We start from the raw sequence: 27,000 nt of genomic DNA on the forward strand, positions 1-27,000 counted from the left end.
CAGAATGGAAAAACATGAACAAGGCCAAAGACTTCGCTAGATATGTAATATTATTCAAATGGATGAAGGCGCTTTGGTCTACAAGTATTCCCTTCTAAACCCGTATTTGACACTATGGATACATTTAGTCTATGTGAGGTCTTTATTGACCGGCCAGTTCAACCTAAATACGTATTTGGCAGCAGAGGAAGGAGACTGCAGGCAGGAAGAGGAAGACTTTATGGTCAAAAATAAATAGCCGTTCAAGCGCCAAATAGGTATATTCAGCTGTTGTTATTGTTGTTGTAGCGTTAAACACTTCTCAAGGAATTTAAGAAGTGTTATCGATGTTGATGGTTATTTGCTGGATATAGATCCGATACGTTCTGGTAACAGGCGCCATTCGACAATCTCGAAAACGATTTAATATGATCACCACCACCTACTTCCATGAGAAACTAGTGGTCGTCAGAGCCTCGGCTGCTAAACAAACAGGATTCGCCATGGACCTTAATCATTTGGTTATTTTAGTTGCCCCTTATGACAGCCATACCTGCAGCGGGTATATTCTAAGCCCCATAACGCGCTGGGGAAATGTATATTCTGCTCAAGCCTTGCTCTGGTAAGTATAAGGAGTGGCACAATTTTCTGATTCAGAAGAAAGAATTAGGAGGGGTGGCAGAAAAATGTTATTATTTGCGAAGAGGATGGGGTTATTTTAAAACAAAGGCCCTAGTTTTTGATGGGGTTTAACAGTTTGGACGAGCAATAGTTTAGTCTTTATATCTGAGTTAGTTAATAAGATATTTCACTATATACCTTATTGCTTCTATTACAGCAAAGGAGGAGCTTAAATTGATTTCAGCCGAATATATACAACGAAAAGTTGAAGAAGTCTGGGAGCATATCCTGAAAGCTAAATTAATAATTGAAATAGCTACAATTATACAATTTTAATTTTGCGTATTTTAATGATTTAAGAAAAATTTGAAGAATCATCCGGATTTCGACGACATTATCCGCACTTTACCCAGATTTTATTATTATTTATTTTATTTATTAATATTTATATATGTATATTCAGGCTTTATTGTCTTATATATTACATGACGTAGCCATTATATTGTAAATAAATAATTTTTCATAATATTAGTTGGTCCCTTCGTAGTATTGAATGATTATGATGAGATAATTCAAAATTGTTTCTAATAACCCAAATAGTAAGTCACGTTCTAAAGCAAATACACCAAATACCATGTAATTGGCATAACGATGTCGAAAGTTTGCATTTTTGTTGACATTCCATGCGTAAATATTAATAAGCAATTTATTTTTATTAAAATTCAAACAGTTACATGCAAACATGCTATGAGTACCACTATATAGAAAATGCGGATACCGGTGCGTATACCTAACATTTTTTTTTTTATTATTTGGAATACAAACATATGGTATAGATGAAGCTAATATATGCGTGTTAAATACAGATCGGGATGTGCGATTGTATACAATGATCTAAAAATTTTTTTTGGTGAGCCGTTCCATAGTTATAGGGCCGGACTTTTATTTGTACTTAAAAATAAAAGTCTAGATTTAAATTTTATTTTGAATATATAAAAATCCGCATTTTACTTTTATTTGTGAATTTTTTTGAGAAAAGTTCGAAGAATTAAAAAAAGTCCATGATACGTCAAGAAATGCTTTTGGGATCCCCAGCATTCCATATACTTTCTCCTAGGCCAATTTTCGTACCCGGATTTTTTTGACTCAAAAAAAGGAAAAACTATTAAAATTGGTGCTTGGTTCTAATACTTTCAAATTTTTACTTGGGGTTTATTTAAAAAATAAATAAATACAAGACGCGATACCCTCCGAAGGGATTTTAGGCCGAGCTTCTCTTCTATTGTATTGTGTATTTTAATATACCAAAATATGTAAAAAATGCAATGGGTCTTAGGCGTAAAGCACCAGCCTGGCACCTCCAGAGTATACCCACTAAATATGGAGTTTGAATCTTTGTTTCAAATTAATTTTGAATTTTCACTGTTGATCACTTAAAGATCGCTGAATCGATTTCTTGGCTAATATTAAAAACAAAAAAAACAAAAAAAAACAAGAAAATATGTTTAAAGCTTTATTTTGATATATTTGATACTACATGAACTCAATCAAATTTTCTATTTAATCTTATTTATGTAACTTTATCATATTGTATCAATATAAGTAAATATTTTAAAATTGTTTCACATATAATAAATATCAAACGACGATCGAACGCAAAAAGTCCACAAACCATGAAATAAACGTAGCGACGCCCAGTGTTGTGTTGTTGTTGATATTCCATGCGTAGATATAGCATAAATGCATCTAACTGTATCAAATCCGTTTATTCCATTCATATGTGTTAACGGCATTTTAACAATCGGAGGGAGAATTAAGAGCCGGCATGTAAGAATAAAAAACACACAAAAATTATAAAAATTTTATTAAACAGAAAAGTTGTATGTAGACAGAATTTTTTTTTAATGAAATATATATTTTTTTTCCTTTCTCACAGAGCCATTCGCTTCATTAACGAACATCTGTCAGTTTTTTTTTACAAAAAATTTAGTATATGAAAAGCAATTTATTTCTGTTTTACTGTGAAGGTAGTCGCTCAATTCTTGCTCAAATACACACAAAATAATAAAATGCAGTTATAACACTGTACGGTGTAATATCAATACTAATTTTGCTGTACTTTCAAATGTAAAAGCGATAACTTGTAATTTATTTTAATTATATTGAAATATGGCCTTTATTAATTGTAGGCGTTTATGTTTCTTCTATGACAGTATAAACAAGAATAATCTAAAAAGTTCAATTCTCCAACATTCTCAATCTCCCTCATCAGCTGATTGACCTCAGAGTTGTCTTTTCTTGTAAGTGTTACCAGATCCCTTACAGATCAGCCGGTCCTGACATTCTTCCTCTAGGACGAGTCGTCGTCAGACTGGGATTCATTTGCCTAGTTGTCCTGGTCCAGATCTGGTGACGTCGAGCACCAGGATTCATATGGTCACTAGAGTATACGTTAGCATACCGTCGACTAGTGCGTTGTGCATCAGGTAGATCCTCGATGACATATCGATCATAATCCAGAACTTTAGTAACGATGTACGGACCCTTATACTTCGGTTCCAACTTGTTAGTTTCGCCTGTTGCTCCTGGAACATGGTCAATGACGACCAGTTGCCCTTCGTGGTATTGGTATGGTCGTTGATGCTTATGGTCATATCGTTGCTTCCACTTGAGCCGTTCAGCTTCGATGTTAGCTTTAGCCACTTCCTTCTTGGTTTCCTGTTCTTGTTCTGTCGGTAATGATGAATCGTCATGAATAGCTTGAATTAACCGATTCTCGCTTACGTTACGTAGATTGAAATTGAATACCAGTTCGCTCGGGCTGACTTTCGTAGTAGAGTTTCATTGGGAGTTTATGGACCACTGGATTGTGGGTAGTAACATGTCCCACCCGTTTGACTTTTCCAATGATCTTCTCATAGCTGCAAGAATTGTTCGATTGACACGCTCGGCTTGTCCATTGACCCTTGGAGTTCGAACTGCGTTCTGCACATGTTGTATACCGTATGTTTCTATAAATGATTGAAATTCCTTCGATGTGTAAGCCGTTCCACGGTCTGTGGTAATCTTCAGCGGCTGTCCAAAGATAGACATCACCCTACGCAGCAAGGTAAGTACGCCTAAAGTCTTAGTACTCCACACTGGTTCCAAAAGCGTATATTTCGTGAAACTGCATACTCGTACTATGATGTGTTGGTTGCCTTGCCCCGTTTGCTGCGTGGAAACGGACCCAGGTGATCTATATGAATTGACCGAAACGGGATAGGCAACACTTCCATTAGGTGCATTTTGCCGTCTTGTTTCCCACCTTTCACTTTATTTAGACAGATTTCCGGAAACGAAGCGATGTACGACTTTATGTAGCGTCTCATACGCTTAAACCAAAAGTGCTTACTAAGGCGTTCCAGAGTGTTATCCACTCCAAAATTGCCAGCATCATCGTGGCATAATTTCGTGACTCGCCACCTAATAGCCCGTGGCACCACCAATCTTCGTTCCTTGCCCAGTTTCCTGACTAACCGTCCAGCGTGGATTTCGTAGTCATTTTGCGTTTGAGCTTCGTTTGGTGACCCTGCTTTCCCCAGTGATTGAGCAATCTCCCTAAGTTCCGGATCCTGTAATTGGATGGCATAAACCCAATCTTCGCCCTTATGCTCTAGCAATAACACCTGTTCTGCCACTGTTATCGGCTCTTTTAGTGGTAATGATGGTAACCTGCTTAGACAGTCAACGTGCTGCATCTTTTCCCAATGTCGATGATGGCATTCAAAATTGTACTCTTGTAACCGTAGCCACCACCTTGCTATTCCAGGTGGGAGAGGTGTTGTTGCTTTAGTTGTTGCAACTGCCTTGCAGTCCGTAATAACGTTAAATTGCGACCTCAGGAGATACATACGGAATCTGTCCAAGATCTCTACGATGGCCAGAACTTCCAGTTCATGGCTTGCATACTTCTTTTCTGCATCGCTACATTGCCGACTGTAAAACGACACCGGCTTCCACCCATCCGTGTCTTCCTGTAGCAGCATGCCTGCCAACCCAAGGGTGCTTGCATCTGTGTGCACCTCATGTCTCTTCTTGATGTTATACACAACTAGTATTGGCTTGCTGGAAATCGCTGACTTTAATTGCTGGAATGCCTCCTCTTGCTTATGCTCCCATACGAATGGTGTGCCGTTTTTAAGAAGCTTAGTTAATGACTCTGCAATGTGGCTATAACGTTCCACAAACTTCCGGAAAAACCCGGTAAAACCCAAGAATTGTCGGACCTCCGTTGCTGTTTTTGGTCGGCAGAACTTCTCAATTGTTTCGGTTTTCTCTCTACCCGGATGTATGCCGTTCCCATTCACAACGTGTCCCAAAAATTTTACCTCTTCTTGTAAGAACATGCACTTAGAAGGTCGTAGAGTTAGGCCCGTGCACCTTACCGCTTCTAGGAACTCTTTCAACACCTCCTTTCCTTCATCTACCGTTGTTGTGGTGGTTATTACCTCGTCTACGTAGCTAATAGTTCGTTTTCTATTCTTTAGGCCTGAGATTAGGTGAAGTATCATCTCTTGAAAATACATGGGTGCATTGACCAGACCAAAAGGCATTACTTCGCGTTCGAAGAGACCATCGTGCGTGAGGAATGCTGTAAACTTCTTACTGTCCTCCTCTAATGGTATTTGATAGTAACCAGCCCTCATATCGAGGGTGGTAAAATATCGTCCGCCGGATGGTTTCGCTAGCTGCTCTTCAACGGTAGGCATCGGGAATAGCTTCTTTATAGTAACGGCATTGAGTGCCCGATAATCAACGCACATTCGACTTTCTCCGTTACTCTTGCTGACCAAAATGAACGATGCCGCATGCGGTGATATATGTACTTCGCCGAATAATTTTGTTTTCAAACAATTTGTTTAAAATCTGTGTCAATTCCTCTTGTCGTGCTAATGGAACTTGATACCGTTTGCCTACTATTGGCTTATCTGACGTCACGTCAATCTTCATTGATGTACTGTTACATTTACCTAACGCAGTTACATCTTCTGCAAAACACTTGAAAAATTGGCACAGCAAGTTATAGACCTCCTGGCGTTTGGTTTCTTGGAAACTCTCGTTAACGTTAAACAAATCATTCTTTTTAATTTGTAGCTGTAAAACCCCCGCATCAATAACCATTCTATTGTTCTTGTTGCAGAGAACGTCCCTGCCCAACAAGATGTCATATTTTAGCACATCAGTTGGTACTACATGTAGTTGTGCATTCAATGTTTCGTTACTAAAGTGTAGTTCGACTTCAATATTATCTGTTGTTTCTACTAGGGAGCCACCGAAACCCTCGAAACGTCTGACACATGGGATACGTTTACCTTCTACCCTCGCCGACGTTGATTGTTTGATCAGCGAATGATTACTTCCCGTGTCAATTAACGCTTTAAGTAATTCGCCTCTAACCTGAACGTTCTCTACAATTGGAGGTACCAGTTTGTCCTCGTTGTTGCTAGTGTTAACTTCAGCTACTGACGATTTTACACCTACTTTGCAGTCCTTCGCCTCATGGCCGACATTTGAACATTATCAAGAGATGCTCGTCTGGCAATTGCAAGAACAGCGTAGTAGTATTCCATCAGAGATTCCCCAACTTTTCGTTTCCGTTGCGCCAATTCCCTATGAATATCGGCAGCATTAACCGTACAAGGAAAATCTTTCGTGAACCTACTTACAAAACAAGCCCATGATTGGAACACGGGCTGTGCGTCCAACCAATTTTTTGCAATGCCACTCATCTTGTGCTGCACCGCGAACAAAACCGTTTCTTCACTCCATCCATACATACCTTTTTTGTTGCTCCACTTTAGCCACAAACTGATTGGATGTCAACATTTTTTTTAATGGCTCGAATTCCGGTAAAATACCAACTATGTCACGCATATTTGATTGCGTTTGCGCTGGCATCAATGCTGGTGTTGAATTTGATGTCTCCCTCAAATTTTGTGCCACGCTTGCCCAGCCGGTACTTGTGGTTGCATACTCGCTCTCATGTCACTTACGGATTTTGCCAAAGTTGATACGACGTCTTTTAATTCATTGATGGACTTGAGCCATGGTTCCATCTCTTCTAGTTCCTCCATTTATATTTCATCATCGCCCAATGCATCGATTAACGTGGCAATTTTAGCCGTTTTATTGCCAGCCGTGGTCAAATTCTCTCTTCGCAACAACTTATTCAATTGCGGTACGCTCAGAGTTTCTAATTTTACTTTCATTTTCAAACCAAATTACTTGAGACTTCACAAATTACTTCAGACCTAATTCAGGAATGTACACGCTTTTTCTTGTTGCACGTCCCTTTTTCTTTCCGTTGATTTCGAATTGTCACTCTAATCGTTAGACTTTCCGCCGCCAGTTCTCGTTGACACAATTTGTTTTTCAATCGTCGTTGTTGCCACTATCCTATCGTTCGTAACGCTCTGTTCGTTGCTTCATGTAGCGTTGTTGCCTTAAATTCTAGAAGCTTCTATCGTTGCTTCACCTGTTTTTTTTTCCGTGACTCTCGTTTGCTGCTCAATACATATATACCCGTACCTTCGTGTACGGTGTATTTCTTTATTCAGCTGCTTGTCATGTACAATTAAAACTTATTGGGTAAAGATCCTCTTCTGATCTAAAAGCGATAACTTGTAATTTATTTTAATTATATTGAAATATGGCCTTTATTAATTGTAGGCGTTTATGTTTCTTCTATGACAGTATAAACAAGAATAATCTCAAAAGTTCAATTCTCCAACATTCCCAATCTTCCTCATCAGCTGATTGACCTCAGAGTTGTCTTTTCTTGTAAGTGTTACCAGATCCCTTACAAATGTCAGATGTGAACAGCAAGTCGCTGCAAATAAACAGTAATTTTCTTTGCTGTTGCTAATCCGTGTATGAATCCAATTTGCACAATTGTGCCATGAAATGCAGAACCTTGTTCTAGACCCTAGGAAAAATAGGCAAAAGGGGAAACTGATAATATAAAAGAAGCACATGCCGAGGAATAGTCAATCTGTTTGATTTTAATACGCCACAAGTGAAGTACTCGAGTGATTTAATTGTGCAGAACCACCACTTTAGTAGTGTTGTAAATAAAGAACATTTCGCTAACTATACTGATTATTTGAGTTGTTTATTCGACATTTCAGCAGCTCGAACGACAACAGAAGGTGCATAACAATCAAGAATTTCCTGAAATTCGCTACATTATTATTATTATAATCTTAATATATAAAAAACACGAGTCACAAGTTTGAGGCCAATGGACTCCTAAACTACTGAACCGATTTCAAATTTGTTTTGCACCCCGTGTATAGTTTGATCTAACTTGAAATACAGGATAGGTTATATCTCAGTTTATAGTCGCAATATTATTTTATTGCCATTTTTTTAATTTGTTTATAAGTAATATTAAAATGTTATGTATACGCAGTGGCTCATATTTTCATGTGGTGCGTATATAATTACTTGGTGTTTAATTAAACAACCTGCTTATCAATAAAAAATATTATAGCGAATGATATCAAGTATAGCACATCACCAGGCCCGTCGAGAGAGGGGGGGGGGGGTTTCTGAGGGGGCCCGCAATTTAGAGCTACAATGACATTTTTTTTAATACAGGAGAGTCTTTAGTTGTTCCATGTGCAATTTTTAAGCCGAATTTCAAAGGAAACGGTCGATTTCGTTCAAACTTTCACACAAGTTGCGTAAACCTGATGCGGTGGTTACTACAGGTACAGGGTCTCGAGATATAGGCCAAAACGTGGGCCAGTGAATGCCTAGACAGTGTTTATACAATATGGATATCAAATTAAAGCTGTTGATGAGTGCTTTGGTACAGAGTAATATATTATCCAGAGACGGACTGGGACTGAGACTCGGAGTGGGGCTGTGACTGGGACTGTAATAAAATATATACCACCCTCTTGGACAGGCAATAAGGGATGCAGGAGAATGAGAAGGAATTGATAGAAGAGAAAAGGGAGAAGGAGATTGAGAAAGAGATAGAATGAAACGAAGATGGAGATAGATGAAGCCGGAGGGAGGAGTGAATAAAAGGATTAGGAAAAAGTAAAGAGGGGTGGAGGGCAGAGTCAGACGGAAAAAGCTTATTAAAATGTATGCAGATAGGCCAAATTTAGGGCAGGACAACGTCTGCCGGGTCTTCTAGTTTAAAATATAATGTTAGAATAATTTCTTTTATCACTTCTTGGGGGATAAAATTCACTTTATTTTGGGTTTTACACAGAACAACACCGCAAAGTGCGAATATGAAGCCAAACTTTTTTGGTGTGTAGTGTCACCAGAATTAGTCTCGACGACGAAGTGGAAAGCCCAATTAGGTGACGGGCGGGATGACGGAAAATCGTTACAATATACAACATTTATCCACCCTGTCGGAAAATCAACAAAACAAAATAAGTCAGAATTAATATTATTAAATAACTTCCTCAAATTGGCAATCTCTAGAAGTTTTCTAGGATGCAGTTGGATTTCTGGCTTGAAATCAGTCACCTCTACTTCCCCTAGGTAATACGCAATATTTTAAAAGTTTAGATATTTCTCTCTTTCTACTCAGGTAAAGTATTTATTGAAGTTTTTTTGAAATAAAATATCTTATAATAGGTTTTTGCTTAACATTTATTGTATATATGTGCCCGAGATTGCATTTAACCGTTAACGAGATAAACAATTCAGTTTATCACGATAACAACCGATATTCAAGTTTTCTCAGTGTGATATCTTTATATTTACAAACGTTTCCTCACTATCATTGAGCTCGGTTTGTGTGAGTAATTGCCTAAGTTTTATAGAACCGGTATTTTGTGATCAAAATACGAGTAGTTTTCGTTAATGATATATTTCTCGGCTGCTTTGTTAGAACAAGATAATATAAACTTCACAATGTTGCTTTTAAGGTCTGCAAATTATTGTTACTCCTCAAAATTTAAACCAGAGAAACCATACTACGTCATGCAGGGACTATTTCCAGGACTATTTTGAAATCTTTGCCAGACTGTTCGAGGATAATCATTCGAGAGTCTTTGTAGTACTTTTTGGATAATTTCGGGACTATTTTAGATTTTTAGGACTGTTTTAGGCACTATTTCGAAATTATTTTAGGAAGGTGTTAAGAACATTTCGGGACGATGCCTATTTCTAGATCGTTAAGGGGTCATTCTGGATCTATATAGAGATAGTTTCAGCATAATGTTAGCAACTATTTCGCTCATTCAGCATTTTTCCCAATAGGTTATTTATATACATAAATGAAAAGTCATCAGTCTGTTTTTCTAATCGGATTATAATAAGTATCCCAGGAAGAATATTGCGGGTTAATTGATTAGTTTCCGAACTGAAACACTTGACTATAACCGTGGTTAGGAACCATACGGCAGACTTGGCTAATTTGTAAGAAGGTCGGGAGAAATATAGTCACCTCCGCAAAGAGAGCGCGCCCTATCAATATCTGTGATGTTTTCTCCCATTTCTACTTAAAGATTTTGGAACATGGTTTATGTATATGCTGTTTTACACCTCCCGAGAGGTTTAAATTTACTTTAAAAACTACTTTGGTTTTGACCGCTTCATTTTCAGTGTCCTATTATCTATTACATCTGCTATCGGTAAACTATTTTGGTACATAAAAAAAAAAAAAAAAAAAATTACCGAAAAAATATCGATTTTTATTTATAATAATTTGGTATCGGAATGTAATCGATTTTGTCCCAACTTTTTGATCGAAAATTTATGGATTTGCTGTCGAAAAAATAGCGTTTTCTTCTTTCGCTTAACATGACCTTGCCTACAAAGTCTTTGGCCCTTTTTCGTTGCATCATGTTCATATCTACATCAAGCTCATAGAGCTTATCATTATACTTGCTTCGATACTCTCCGTCCGTTTTATGGATATTACTACAAAGCTTCCGGCCGCCGTGGTGTGATGGTAGCGTGCCCCGCCTACCACACCGAAGATCCTGGCTTCACGCCCCGGAAAAAAGCAACATCAAAAACTTTAGAAACAAGTTGTTTAAACTAGAAGAAAATTTTACTAACTGGGGTCGCCCTTCGGCATGGCAAGCACTCCCAGTGTATTTCTGCCATGAGAAGCTCTCAGTGAAAACTCCTCTGCCTTGTAGATGCCGTTCGGAGTCGGCATAAAACAAGTAGATCACATCCTGCCAATTTGTAGGAAAAAATAGGAGCACGACGCAAATTGGAAGAGAAGCTCGGCCTTAGATCTCTTCGGGGGTTATAGCGCCTTATATTTATTTTTTTTATATACTAAAAAACTTCCGAAAATCATTTTTTGAACAACTAATCGATAACACATCTGTAATACTCGATGACTAGTCAATATTTTTTTTTTAACAAATCCAAAATTTTTCACCAACAAATCGAATAAAAATAAATAAACAATCGACGTGTACCACTTCGAAGGAGATTTAGGCTGAGCTTCTCTTCCAATTTGCGTCTAGCTCCTTTTTGGTTCTCCTTAGAAGTTGGTTGGCTAAGAGGGAACTACATGGCTTATGCAGACTCTGAGCCGACACCTTTTATGGCAGAAATACACGTGGAGTGTTTGCCAAACCACTGCCGGGGAACGACCCTGCTTAGAGGAAATTTTACTTATTGAAAAAACTTGTATCTAAATTTTTGATGTTGCTTTGCCCGGGACTTCAAACCAGGACCTTCGGTGTGGTGAGCGGGGAACACTACCACCATACCATGGCGGCCGATATTTTTTCTATTACAAATCGATAACATTTTGTGATAACAAATCTTTATTTTTTGGATAATAGTTCGACAATAAATCGATAACTTTTCCATAATTAATCGAAACCAAATCGATGTTCTAAAAAGTCTACGATTTTTCCATAAATTTTCGATAACAAGGTTATATTTTATCGATAGTAAATCGATTACAAATCGATACTTTTTTATAACGAACTATATTTTTTCAGTAACAAATCGATATCTTTCCTATAACAGCTCCATGTGTTTTCAATAACAAATTGTTTACATTTTGATAACAAATCGATATGTTCTCGACATTTTTGTGTTAATAAACAGAAAAGTCTTCGATTACGCTACCGATAACCGTTGTTACCAGGGTGAAACAAGCGCGTTAGTATAGCTAAATCTTACCACAGCTTCTAGTTGCAACTCACAACCACGACTTTGGCAAATCTGACGAGTTCGAGTCATCTCAGTGCTACTTTCAGCAAGAATGATGCATGTTGCTTTGAAATTTCTTTCCATAAAATATGCACCATATAACAAAGCACAGGTGATAAACAGCAAAGTGAATACCTGAATCATGTCAATAAAATTTGGCGTTAAGCATTTCCGTGTTATATGTGACGTAACAGCAATTCTCAACTCAAATCTACTCGCATTATGATTACAAGCTTGAAAATATATGACATATAACTACACCGTACATAGAAATAGTATATACAACAAGTAAGGAAGGCTAAGTTCGGGTGTAACCGAACATTACATACTCAGTTGAGAGCTGTGGAGACAAAATAAGGGAAAACCACCATGTAGGAAAATGAACCTAGGGTAACCCTGGTATGTGTTTGTATGACATGCGTATCAAATGGCAGGTATTAAAGAGTATTTTAAGAGGGAAAGGGCCATAGTTCTATAGGTGGACGCCTTTTCGAGATATCGATATAAAGGTGGACCAGGGGTGACTCTAGAATTTGTTTGTACGATATGGGTATCAAATGAAAGGTGTTAATGAGTATTTTAAAAGGGAGGGGGCCTTAGTTCTATAGGTGGACGCCTTTTCGTGATATCGCCATAAAGGTGGACCAGGGGGGACTTTAGAATTTTTTTACGATATAGGTATCAAATGAAAGGTGTTAACGAGTATTTTAAAAGGGAGTGGGATATCGTTATAAAGGTGGACCAGGGTTGACTCTAGAATGCGTTTGTACATTATGGGTATCAAACGAAAGGTGATAATGAGTATTTTAAAATGGAGTGGTCCTTAGTTCTATAGGTGGACGCCTTTTCGATATATCGCCATAAAGGTGGACCAGGGGTGACTCTATAATGTGTTTGTACAATATGGGTGTCAAATTAAATGTATTAATAAGAATTTTAAAAGGGAGTGGTGGTAGTTGTATATGTGAAGGTGTTTTCGAGATATCGACCAAAATGTGTACCAGGGTGACCCAGAACATCATCTGTCGGGTACCGCTAATTTATTTATATATGTAATACCACGAAGAGTAATCCTGCCATGATTCCAAGGGCTTTTGATTTCGCCTTGCAGAACTTTTTCATTTTCTTCTACTTAATATGGTATGTGTCACACCTATTTTACAAAGTTTTTTTCTAAAGGTTTATTTTGCGTCAATAAACCAATCCAATTACCATGTTTCAACCCTTTTTTCGTATTTGGTATTTGGCGGAGCCACGCCCATTTTGAAAATTTCTTTTATTTTTGTATTTTGTTGCACCATAGCATTACTGGAGTTGAATGCTGACATAATTTATTTATATACTGTAAAGATATTAAATTTTTTGTAAAAATTTCACTTAAAAAAAAATTTTTTTTAAAAGTGGGCGTGGTCGTTATCCGGTTTTGCTAATTTTTATTAAGCATACATATAATAATAGGAGTAACGTCCCTGCCAAATTATATCATGATATCTTCAACGACTGCCAAATTACAGCTTGCAAAACTTCTAAATTACCTTCTTTTAAAAGTGGGCGGTGCCACGTCCATTGTCCAAAATTTTAGTTATTTTCTATTCTGCGTCATAAGCTAAACCCACCCACCAAGTTTCATTGCTTTATCCCTCTTGGGTAATGAATTATCGCAATTTTTCGATTTTTCGAAATTTTCGATATCGAAAAAGTGGGCGATCTGAGATGAGCGCTCAGGAACCTACATACCAAATTTCGTCAAGATATCTCAAAATTTACTCAAGTTATCGTGTTAACGGACAGACGGACGGACGGACGGACATGGCTTAATCAAATTTTTTTTTCGATACTGATGATTTTGATATATGGAAGTCTATATCTATCTCAATTCCTTTATACCTGTACAACCAACCGTTATCCAATCAAAGTTAATATACTCTGTGAGCTCTGCTCAACTGAGTATAAAAAGGATGCTAACAGTAATGGTGTATAAATTAGGAGGAGCTGCTTGCTCAAACGCAAATTATGTTGATACAAAAGCTCCAAATCCTCGATGACTTTACATAGAGAAAGCACACGATTACGACGATACAAATTAAGCGGTTGCACGCCATAAAACACATTTTAGCTTCTGAGAGCGCATATTCTAGCATGATATTGATCGCATTGCCATAATGGCTCAATAACGTGCAAAAATGAAGAATAAAATTGTCATCATTTGTGTCAAAGTGCCACAGTAAGCGTTAAAAAGTAATGATGCTAATAATTGTGGACGTTCTATAGCTCGTTCTCTGTATGCCACATATGCAACAAATGCAAACATTAAAAGCAATGCAAACATATTTGCGCAGAGTAACAGACAAATACGTGGAGGAAAACGCCGAAGAAAATGCATCAAATCTGCATCACGTATTTTAAGTTGTCGTAAGATTTTCCACAAATTGTGGTGTATGCATAGCTAGCGATTGAGTAAATTTTGCAAACGTTGTTGCATGCAACAATTCCATAACATTAAGACGGCTGCAAATAGTTGACCGACTGCAAATAGAGTAACGCCGATTTCCAATAAGCGCAATTAATTGCAAATAGCAAATGCATTTATGTGTAAAGTGTGGTTAGAGCGAATGGCATTGCTGCACAAATTATGATTGGCAAAATGATGCTGTAACAACGTAACCAACGAGAAACACGTAGACGATACGAGCTGCGTTGGCGTTGCTTGTGCGCCGCAGCGTTAATACCCTTATTTCGTTCATACACGAATGGGGTGATGCCCATTGCACGCGTTATATAACAAATACCAATAATAAGATAATAAGTATAAATCGGTTCGATTGCATTGGTTTTGTATGATTTTTCAGATTTGCGTTTATTTAGTTTTATTCGTTTTCTCCGATTTTGCATTTTTTGCATTGGAATTTTCTAATTCTCGATTTTCTTTTGATTTGTAACAGCAGCGGCTTAATCGAAAACTTTTCTAATCGTATGCTCTATTTATTCCTCTGTAGTTTAATTTAAAATATTTTTTAATGCAAATTCTGATTTAGTTGCTGTCAAGTTTAATGAATTTGTGCTCGTTATGTGCTACTGCTAAAATGCAAAGCTAGAATTTCACAATGTACATGGTGAGAATAGTATTTTTTATATGCGAACTTATTGACTAAAGTCAGAGACTGAAAATAACTAGAATAATAAAAAGATGTTTTTGTTTTATCGACCTATTGATAAAGGATTCAAGGTTCGAAACGAGCTCAAGGCCAGAAAAATAGTTTTTTGTAATGATGATTGTTTTTTTTTTAATTTTTCTATAATTGAAAAATTTTATTTTGTTTTTGGAATAGTAATTAGAAAATTTTTTAGACAACCTGCCATAGCTGCGCAAATAGATCCATTTCGAAGGGTGCTAAGCCTTAAACCATGTAATGCGCAGTGTAAATAGATGGATGAGTGACCATGGACTTCAGCTCGCGACAACGAAAACTGAGATCGTAATCCTCACGAAGAGACGAATTCCCACCATTACGAATATGATGGTTGGAGAACAACAAGTACAAACACGCAGCTCCACGAAATACCTTGGGGTGAGGCTAGATAGCAAACTAACCTTCTCGGAACACTTTCAAGGAGCCTGTGAGAAAACTGCACGGACCATAGGATACTTAAGCCGATTAATGGCAAACACAGGCGGGCCAAGGCCATGTATAAGGAAGCTGCTGGCTTCCGCTTCGGATTCTATACTCTTGTACGGTGCAGAAATTTGGGCGGATGCAATGAAATTCCGAAAGTATCGAGCAGCTATTACTTCTGTCCAACGCAGAGGGGCGCTACGAATTGCCTCAGCTTACCGCACGGCATCCGCAGACGCAGTTTTTGTTATTGCGGGAAACATACCGATACATCTTCTCGCTGAGAAGAGGAAATCAATTTACCACCTCCGAGGAGAAGTACGTAGAGATGTTGCTGCCGCGCAGGCGCGAAAAGGTTCTATCCGACGGCGGCAACAGCAATGGAGCTGCAGCACTGCAGGCAAGTGGACCAGGGAACTGATTCCCGAGCTGAAGCCATGGTTAGAACGGCCGCATGGAGAGGTGGACTTCTACCTTACACAGTTTTTAAGTGGCCACGGCTACTTCCGGGAATACCTCCACAGGATGGGCAAGGTTGAAAATCCGAATTGCTTATACTGTGGGCTCATAGACGACGTACGCCACACCTTTTTCGAATGCGATCACTTCGCACAGCAACGAAGAAGAGTGGAAGTAACACTAGGCGACCTATCCCCGGGCAGTGTCATCCATAAAATGACCTGCGGAAATGACAGATGGGACATGGTCAGCAGATATGCAAGTAATATTCTCCTCGCTAAACGGCAAGATGGTTGCTTAGCCCAATAACGTGAGAGTAGCCAAAGAGATCACGTAGCGCGCTTCCGTCCCAAAGTTATGCTAAACTTGGTCTCAGGTGCGGAAAATACGCGGGTCGTGGGAGGTTAGGTTTTAGCGGGTAGCCCATTAAAAGAAAAAGAAAGGGAGTCCTACACTCGGAGAGGCTCGCTGCTACAGAGAGTAACACCGAGGCTTAACAACCCGGTTAGTGCATAAAGCATCACAATTGTTTTTGTTTTATCGGCCTATTGATAAAGGATTTAAGGTTCGAAATGAGCTCAAGGCCAGAACAATATTTTTTTGTAATGACTATTGTTTTTTAATTTTTCTATAATTGAAAAATTGTATTTTGTTTTTGGAATAGTAAGTAGAAAAATTTTCAGACAACATGTCATAGCTGCGCAGATATATCCATTTCGAAGGGTGCTAAGCCTTCATCATCAGTACGCTTTAGGCATGCTGCGCTAACCATTTAGCTATACAGCGGTTGTTTGTTTGACTGGCAAATTTGCTACTTCTATTCCTTTTTACCAACTATATTTAATCTGTGTTGCGCCATCTGTTGCATGACACTGATATTGTTGGATTTTTGTTTATTGCCAATTACTTTTTTGACATTTCCCAAGTGCTGTTGGTTTATTAACAATTGTTTTTGTTTTATCGGCCTATAGAAAAATAAAAAAAATAATAATCATTACAAAACATTATTGTTCTGGCCTGGATATATGCAGAGTATGAGCTGAAATACTCTAAGATGATGCTAAAAGATCATTAGATTTTGGAAAAGAAACATGAAAGCATTTGCTGATATTAAGCGAAAGGTGTGACTTAAGGCACCACCAGTATAAACTATTAAGATGTAATTAAATTTTAGCCACGTCAGTTAGATTGGTAACTCTCGAAAATATCTTCAAGTCATCGGCATATAGTAAAAAGTAACAGAACTTAAAGCATGATAATTCATTCATTTATAAACAACACAAAGAACAATGGACCAAGAATGCTACCTTGTGGGACACCCGATGTCGCAACATATGAATAAGAAGAGGCATTATCAACCATAACCAGATCATGCGTGGTACGACTTAAGCCAATTTAAAAATGCCAAGACACTCAAGCTTCGCAATCAGAATCCTATGAGACACTTTGTCAAAGGCTTTAGAAAAGTCCGTGTAGACACAGTCTACCAGGCATCTATTAGAACAAACCGATAGACAATATTCGCTAAACACTGCCAAATTTGAAACAGTAGAGCACCCTGGAATAAAACCATGCTGGTTTGGAACAATTAAACTTTTGACTGGAAGATACATTTTGTCCTTAACAAATCCATGCAAACAGCATTGAAACGTAGATAGTTTGGAAATTGGTCTAGAATTGCTTATATTGTTTTTGCTACCACTTTTCAAAAACCGGGGTTATGGATGCCAATTTCCAAGCATCTATAAAGTCACCCGTGGAAAGCGATGTGTTAAAGATAGTTAGTAAAGGGAATATCAAAGCCGGACAATTCCTTAATAACAGTGCAGATATTCCATCTACGTCAGTATGCGAAGAAGGCTTCAATTTCGAAATACCATAAGCTACATCTTCATATGTGAGAAGAAGCGACCCAAAACCTGATGACAAATCATTGTTATCAAAATTAGACTTGAAGAAGTCGGCAAAGAAATTTGCCACATCTACAGTAGTATGAGCTGATTTATCATTAAGAAATCATATTATAGAACACGCATGCGCACGCGCGTACATAAATACATGCACCCAATTTTTTTTAGTATACAATTTGTAGCCCCAATTCATTCTAGCCTAAAAAAGTACAAGTTATAGGTATCTCAAAATTAAATTGATTTTTGAAATTTTTTTAAGCGCAATACTCACCGCATTCTCCAACTGCGTTGCACTGCAATATCGACACGTGATATGCGGCAGAAATGATAATTGCGTACTTCCTTCGGTCACAATTATGCGCGTCGATTTGACAAATGATTCATATTGAGCCATAATGAAGATAATCAAGCAAATACTAAAAAGCAAATCGAACATATACAAAGCAGCAGAAAAATTGAAATGTAAAACACATTCTGCTTCAGTTGCATTCGCTAACGGTATGTTTGTTTTACGCATTTTTAATTTAAAATTGATACTGCATGAAGCAAAATAGAGCATAAAAAAATGTATACAACATTCGGAAAGAACAAAATATAGATAAATCACCCAATGTGGAGCATTACGTACAAATAGAGTACGCGTAATTTTTGTATTCTCCATATAAAAATATTGCAGGCGTTTAATAGCATCGATAAATGTTTGAAATCGATAACGTTGATACATATTGAATGGCTGCAAATGACGCAAATATGCGGCAGCTTGTTTTAAACTGCTTTCGAGCAAACAATTTATTTGATGATTTTGTTGAGATAAAAGTAAAATATTTTCACAATAAATGAAGAGAATTGATTGCAGAATGAATTGACAATAATATAAGCAAGCTAATGCTGCCCAATAACTTGTAGGTCGGAATTTTATACCGTCATGATAGATAATATACACCACCCAAGTAGGTGAAAATATGATGCACAATAACTGAAGGCATAACATTAGGGTGACACGTTTATCGTACAGTGATGGTAAAATTAATTTTGCTTGGCGTTCACTTCGTTCACCGTTGTATTCATCAATGAAATTATCACTTAGTTTATCTATCAGTTTAATTATGCTTTCTTGCAGTTGATTCATACGATTAATGCATTTGATATATATAGATTGATTTAAATATTGATGTATTAATGCGCCAACAACAAATAAATGCAATAAAAAGTTACATGCATGACTCATAAGCCACAAGACATTGGAGCTATTTAAAAAATCCTGATGTGAGTGCATTATGTACGTTACAGCAGGTAGAGCTAGCGCTAGACCCAATATAACAACAATGTTGTAGTAACGTAGAGGTTGTGAGAGACTTAGGCGTATGGTGTGGAGCGAACGCATAGGACGTTCACCTTTGCATTGCCAGGTGTTGGTTGCCTGTTGATGCGACTGTTTGCTGGGGCAGCATACAGTGAAAGCAGTGATACCTATCCAATTTGTTACATGATAACTGCCTAAAATTATGCATTTTACAATCAAATCGTAGTTGATGTAGTTGCGCAATATTTTTTCTTTCATTTGAAGATTCATTTCGCAAATCCCGTCCGTAATCAAATTCTACCGGCTATACAACTGATTCGTTGTGCGTGCTAAGTTATTACTGCACAATTTCATTCAAAATTTGTGCATTTAGTAACATTTTCGAATGCCATTTGTAGGCGTACTTTTTTGTTACAGCCCGTTTATTTAGGCCTTTTCTATAGATCATTGTAGTAATTGTGGTAAGTGCTTATTATTGCGCCGCATGTATGTATGTGTGTGTAAAGGACATTAATAACTAATTGTTCATAACTATTACAATAATTCAAATTGAATTACTCCTTTCATTTGCTAGGGCAGCCAGATTGTCAGTGGTGTGATTGCTTAGGCGAAGTCCGCAACGCCTTAATATTATAGCTGAACGGCGTGCATTGGTGCGCGGTATTTGAATAGCGCCTCTCACTACCGCAGCAAGAGGCGCTACTTCCATTGAAGTGATTCATTAAATAAAGAGAGTTAAGAAAGAGAAAGAGAGGTGGCCGCCGTCGTGTGATGGTAGCATGCTCCGCCTACCATACCGAACATTCCTGGTTCACGCCCCGGGAAGAGCAACATCAAAATTTTAGAAACAAATTTTTTTAATTAGAGGAAAATTTTGCCTAAGGTGTTTGGCAAGCACTCCGAGTGTATTTCTGCCATTAAAAGCTCCCAGTTAAAACTCATCTGCCTTGCAGATGCCGTTCTGGGTCGGCAAAAAACAAGTAGGTCCCGTCCCGCCAATTTGTAGGAAAAATTAAAAAGGAGCACGACGCAAATTGGAAGAGAAGCTCGGCCTAAAATCTTTTCGGAGGTTATCGCGGCTTACGCTTATTTTATTTATATTTATTTTAAACAAACAGAATCCGATTAAGTCACAGATCCTAAAAGGAGTAAGCGCTAGCGGTATGGTTGTAATCAAGTAGGGCTAATTGACCTCACGTATTCTCAAGGGCAGATATCTATAGAAACTTGGGGATCTGAAGATAGGTCAGAATGGTGCGGAACTAACCAAATTAACCGCTACCGCTCTCCGATTCACCAGGTAAAGTGGAGTTAAGTTGATAGGGCTGAGCAATAATGACACTTTGAAATGGTTCAACGGAGTTTTTCCAAACTTCCAAAGTCAAGGCCTGAAGTCATGTCAAGTACACGCTAGGTATACAAATTATGTAAAAAATTTGTCAGGCGAATAGGGACAGCGACACATACGACCAAATTGTGACCATACAGAACACAAACAAGCTCAAATCAGGAACACAATCCTGGCAAATTTACTACTAAATACAAACACTATATGAAAGTTATGCAAATAATTTTGAATGAAGGAACTTTCCTTCAACAGAAGAAATTGGCAGAGTGACCCGCTTTAAAAAACCTGGCAAAAGTAATAATAACAACAGCATAAAACCAATCAGTTTCCGAAAAAGCTTATACTAATTTCGGACAGAAGCATAAATGACCCAAATTTTTTTTAACTGAATTTTAACTTTTTCTTACACAGCCACTTCCTTCATTAACGAACAAATGTATAAGCAAGTGTACAGAATGGCATGCAGTCCAGCATTGGTAGCCTGCATACTCCCTCTCATTCCTTGTCCAGGTTCTTTGTTGTGTAAATCAAGCAACGACTTCATGTCTTCCCAATGATTTTATATACTCATTGAGAGAAAAGTAGGGCGATTGGCCCCACGTACACTCCAGCATTCCTTTACACGGATAAATTGTCATTGAATCTCTCGTAACTCCCTCCTCTATAGGGCATAAACTCGCCTCACTGTGTACTTGGGACAAAAGAAGACAATACGAAGCAGTAGTGAGAGCGGTGGGTTGAGAGGCCTGTATTTTCTTCCAATGAATAAGTGATCTTCCCGCAATTTAATATTTAGCTCATACATCTACTTAGGGCTGGACTTACTTAAGTGAAATTATGAGCATCAATAATGGCGCGTTTAGAGGCATTGCTGAAAGCCCCGCGAATAAGCTCGCATGGATCTAAATGTTAAGCAAAGTGTTACGGATTAGCTTGAATCTTGCACTTAAGTTGTCTGATACTTCCCATTGAGTAACAAACCTAGACTGGGTGCGAGCTCACCAAAATTTTAGGTACCTAATTTGAATAGACATCTTAATTTATTGTTTTTTGCAATTCTTTTGCATATATATTAGATCGCCAGAAAGGGCTACAGACTATCCATGGTAGTATGTGCATAAAGTGCAACTACATGGATCGATTCTTAGTGGGCGTGCACCTTTGCGACCAAATGCTAATACCGTCACAATAAGCGATTTTCCAACGCTTTTCCATCGCCATTCAATTTAATTCAAAACCACGAAGCAATAAAACCACACGGGTGAAGTCAGTATTACAACAACAAAAATTTAACTGCCCTCGTAGTCCGGTCATGAATTTTAAAGTAGTAGGGAGGGAAAATTGTTGGTACTATTTTGCTACTTTCTTACTGCCTGATTCGCATAAAAGTGCCAAACTCGATATATCTCCACATAGGAACCGGAGACGTGTATGAAAAGGGAAGAGAAAACTGGTGGTATGGGAAGAAAAAGTAGAGATTTGAGGGAAGTCAACAAAGTAATGAGATCAAGATGGAGAGTGATAGTAAGAGTAAGAATAGGGGTAATGGTTTGATACAAAGTAGAAAAAATAAAGGTTAACAGGAGGATTAAGAAAAGAAAGAAGAAAAAAAATGAAGATTTAGAGTAATAGTGAGAGTTAGATTTGGAATAGAGCAAGAGCGGGAAGATTAAGAGATAAACGGGAAGATTTACGGAAGAACGAAAGGGGTTGCGTCATGGAATGCGCCGATTAAGGTAAACTAGGAAATGTAGAGGGGTGAAAAAATAAGAGAGGAAGGTGGTTTGACAGAGTAGAGGCAGATGGATAGATAAATAAAGTTTGAAAAATGTCCAACGGTTTTGATCAAACCACAGGAAGTTTTTCTTATTTGTCCAAATGTTTCCAGGGTTAGCCAGATCTCTTTAAAATAAAGTTCTGTAAAGAGTAGTGTGCGTTGAGCATTCGTCAGGTGCGGACGTGCTAGTCCCATACATAATAATCAGTAATTAAAACATCAATTTTCATATTAAACTCTTATTTCTTTAAATTCAAATAAATACATAAGTACATATGTGTATACGAATCATTTACTTGTAACTCAGTCGTCTTTGACAACGTCAGAAGTGGAATTCGATTCAAGGAATTTTGATCACGCAAATAATTTTTTTTTAAACTAAAGTATATACACACTTGTATGTATTTGCTTCAAGGAATTAAGTTATTGAACGCAACTGGTAAGGCAGGAGAGATCAGCGATAGACGCGATAAAATTCAGAGAAACGATAGACGTTCAAAAAAATTCAGAGAAACGATAGTCGTTCGTGGAAATCAACATTAGCAGACAAAAATTTTAGGCAGCGATAGACGCAAACAGAATAATTGAAAAGACCTGAAGAAGATTTTGTTTATGTAGTAACACGACAGTTGCTGCAATTAACTGGAAAACGGAGATTCTGAGGAATTGTAAGCTAGCAGAGTTGGATTTTCGACGAACATTTTGGTGGTTGAATTTAAGAGTCAGAAGTTGAAAATTGTACAAGCAGTAAGGACGTAACAGAAGGCATTGCAATCATGGGATTGGAGGAAAGCCAAGGAAAGGTTAAGTTTTCATCGCTGAAAGTGGAGCAACTGAATGCTTTGTTGCAAACATGTAGTCTCGCAGTTTCGGGCAATAAGAGCCACAAGATTGCATCGCTAATGGAACTATATGAGTCGGATGAGGTGGATATTGAGGAGGTCGAATCGCGTGAATATCCATCTTGGCAGCAACAAATTGGTGAACTCAAAGAAATTATGAGCAGCTTATCAAAAACCGTGAGTGGATTACAGGCTATAACGCAAGGGCGTAGTGAAACAATCCAGGTTGGAGATAGGAATTTGGAACAAGGGGTAAGCCAACAGCAAATAGCATCTGGGAGTTCGCAAGCATCAGCACAAGTTCCAACGCAAATTGTAGCAACAGTACCAGGGCGATCTACAGAAATTCCAGGAGCAACAGGCACGCCGGTTAGAGAGTTAAGGACTCCTGTGCTTGGACAAGTACCTCGCGATTTAATGACGGATGTCCAATCAACGGCGACGCATGCAGGTACAAGGAATTCAATGAGGGAGATTATCGGAATTTTGCCAGAGTTTGACCCACTAAAGGGACACCGAGCAACGAGTCAGTTCATAGCGAAGATCGAACAATTGCGAGATATATATTTATGGAGTGATGAAGAAGTACTATTCACGGCGCAACAAAAATTAAGGGGGGTGGCAAAAGATTGGGCTTATTCCCAGCCAGCATTCAGAACATGGTTTCAATTCGTTGAGATGTTAAGAAAAGATTTCCCAAGTGCACCAAGCTCAGCTGAAATACATCGCGAAATGGGGAGACGCAGGAAAAAGCCCAGTGAATCTTTGAAAGAATACTTTTACGTAATGCTAAGTTTGGGACGCAGCGGAAATATAGATGAAGTATGAATAAATTCTTATGTTATTAATGGTCTAAATGATATGAATCTTTCCAGAACTTTACATGCTATGAATTTGAGGTCATGCCACGAATTACTTTTATCAATTGAAAGATTATCTGCGATGCCTGGGTGGCAAAAGAGTGTAGTAGACGAGCGCCAGGGGACAACAGAAGCTCCGAATAGTCAAGAAGCTCGGAAGTCAGTACGGTGCTATAATTGCAACGAGGTGGGACACATAGCAGCTAAGTGTCCACATCCACAGCGCAAAATTAATTGCACGAAATGCAACAAATTTGGACACGAAGCCAAATCATGTGGCATAGCGAAACCATCGGTAGCAAACATAGCAGAGTCAGTGGATACAGTACCACCACCAGTAACCAAAAATGTAAATGTATTTGGGCGAGATATTTCAGCATTTAATGACACGGGCAGCGATGTGTCAATGGTCAAGGAGTCTCTAGTTCCTATCAGTTTACAACGTGAGGCCGCCAATAAGAAACTTGAAGGTTTTGGAGGCGGTATAGTCGAAACAGAGCACAAGGTAAATGTCGCCATGCAGCTGGATGGTAAAGAAGTGCAAGTTTGGTTAATCATAGTGGCAGACGAGTTTATGCCATATGAGTTACTCATCGGTCGTGATGTGCTATGTAGTGGAGACGCAAAATTTGTCATCGACTCAGGAGTGTTGAGGATAGAAGAGCCAGGGCCACAGATGAAAGTAAACATCGTGAATGGGGGTGACTCCAAGCAGTTGAGCACCTTGTTAGATCAGTACGAAGATTGCTTTTCAGAAGAGTTGTCAGCCTTAGGAAGATGCAACATGACTGAAATGGAGATTCAAGTCACCACTGATAAGCCAATTGTGGGAAAGCGCTATCAATTGCCATTTTCGCAACGTCCGGTGTTTTCTACGATAGTGGAAAATCTATTGGATCACCATATCATTCGTCCAAGTACGTCGCCACATGCAGCTCCAGTGGTCTTAGTTAAGAAGTCCAATGGTGAAGATAGAATGTGTGTCGACTTCCGCGCACTCAATGCTGTGACTGTCAAGAAACCATTTCCAATGCCTATAGTAGAGGAACAGCTAGCGAGATTAGGGAACAACCGATTCTATACCACACTGGATATGACCGCGGGTTATTATCAAATCCCAATGAAGGAAGAGAGCAAACAATACACTGCGTTTATTACCCCGGATGGGCTGTTTGAGCACAATGTTATGCCCTTCGGGCTGGTGAATGCACCTATGGTATTCCAGGAGATGGTGTTGAAGATTATTCAGAAGCTCAAGCAACGGGACAAGATTGTGAGTTATGTCGACGAAGTTATCATTGCTTCATCAACAAAGGACGAGGGTATTCACGTATTGGCAGAGTTTTTAGCAAAAGTACGCGAAGCAGGCTTGACGCTCCGACCATCGAAATGTGTTTTTTTGGCGGAGACAGTTACTTTTCTGGGTCATATAATTGGTCAAAATGGGATTCAGCCAGGTGAGGGGAAAGTGCAAAGCGTCAAAGATTTCCCACTACCGACTTCAGCGACACAGGTACGTCAGTTTTTGGGACTAACCGGTTTCTTTCGTAGGTTCATTCCACATTATGGTGTCATTACGAAGCCCCTCACTCAATTGCTCAGAAAGGGCGAATGTTTCGAATGGACGAAAGCACAAGATGAAGCCTTCGATGCACTGAAGTTAGCACTTTCATCTGAACCGGTTCTGGCACTGTTCGATCCGTCAAAGCCACATGAGGTGCACACAGATGCCAGCGCTCTAGGTATCTCAGGTATATTATTACAAAAGGAAGACGAAGGTCTGAAGCCAGTACAATACTACAGTCGACAGTGCAGTGCAGCTGAAAGCAGGTACGCAAGCCACGAACTAGAGGTGCTTGCCATCGTAGAAACACTAGAAAGATTTAGAGTGTACTTGTTGGGTACGCCTTTTCTTGTGGTAACCGACTGCAACGCCATAGCAACTACAAAGGCAACAACGTTACTTCAACCTCGAGTAGCTAGATGGTGGCTTAAGCTTCAGGAGTTCGAGTTCGAATGCATTCATCGACCTGGCGGACGAATGGCACATGCAGACAGTCTTAGTAGAGCGCCAGTGCAACCACCGAGCCCTACGATGACAGCAGCCGAAAAGGTGATGAGAGTACGTGACCCGACAGCTATCAAAGATGATTGGATTTACGCTATGCAAATGCAAGATAACCAGTTAAGGCGGATCGTTCACATTTTAAAAAACGATACTTCCACACCTGACGTAGACGAGAAGCAAATACGGAGTGATTACCAGATGCAGCAAGGTCGGTTATATCGTAACGTCAAAGGGCAACCAAAGCTGGTAATTCCTAAAGCAGTACGATGGCGAATAACAAAAGCATGTCATGTTGATATGGGCCACTTTGCAGTAGAGAAGACAGTGGACCGTATTGGGAAGCGCTTCTGGTTTCCAAGAATAAGAAGGTATGTAAAATCGTACATTAACTCATGCGAAGAGTGTTGTCTTTTCAAGGTGAAAGGGGGAAAATCTGAGAGTCAGCTTCATGTTATCGAAGTCTTACCGATACCATTCCGAACGGTGAATATTGATCACCTGGGACCGTTTCCAAAGAGCAAAAGGGGTAATGCATACGTCTTGGTCATTGTATGTGGATTCAGCAAGTATGTACTACTGAAGGCACTGCGGAATACAAAAACCGAACCTGTCACGAAAACATTGGAAGAGATGATGTCCATATTTGGCCAGCCAGTCTGTCTCATATCTGACCGCGGTACAGCATTCACCTCTAAAGCTTTCCAGGACTTTATGCAAAAGAATGGTATACAACACGTCAAAACAGCTGTCAGGATTCCTAGAGCTAATGGTCAGGCCGAGCGGGTCAATAAAACTATTCTCAGTTGCATTAAGTGCAGTACCAAAGAAGCGAAAAATTGGGATTGCTCCCTACCAAGCATCCAATGGGCGTTAAACTCACAGCAAAACAGTGTTACCAAATTCACTCCAAATGAGCTGGTGTTTCATTTCAATCCAAGAGACGTATCTACCAATCGAATCATCCAAGCATTGCATGATCAATATGAAGATGGAGACATCGAAACAAAGCGTAAAGAAGCA

General features: G+C 38.8%; 1 protein-coding gene across 1 annotated transcript in view; it reads left to right on the forward strand.

Annotated features, from left to right (window-relative positions):
- The window catches only part of LOC137252140 (serine-rich adhesin for platelets), a 353,270-nt gene that overhangs the window by 275,210 nt on the left and 51,060 nt on the right, over window positions 1-27,000 (forward strand). The window lies entirely within an intron of this gene.

Source organism: Eurosta solidaginis, chromosome 5 (genome assembly GCF_040869045.1).
Source record: "Eurosta solidaginis isolate ZX-2024a chromosome 5, ASM4086904v1, whole genome shotgun sequence".
Classification (NCBI taxonomy): Eukaryota; Metazoa; Arthropoda; class Insecta; order Diptera; family Tephritidae; genus Eurosta; species Eurosta solidaginis.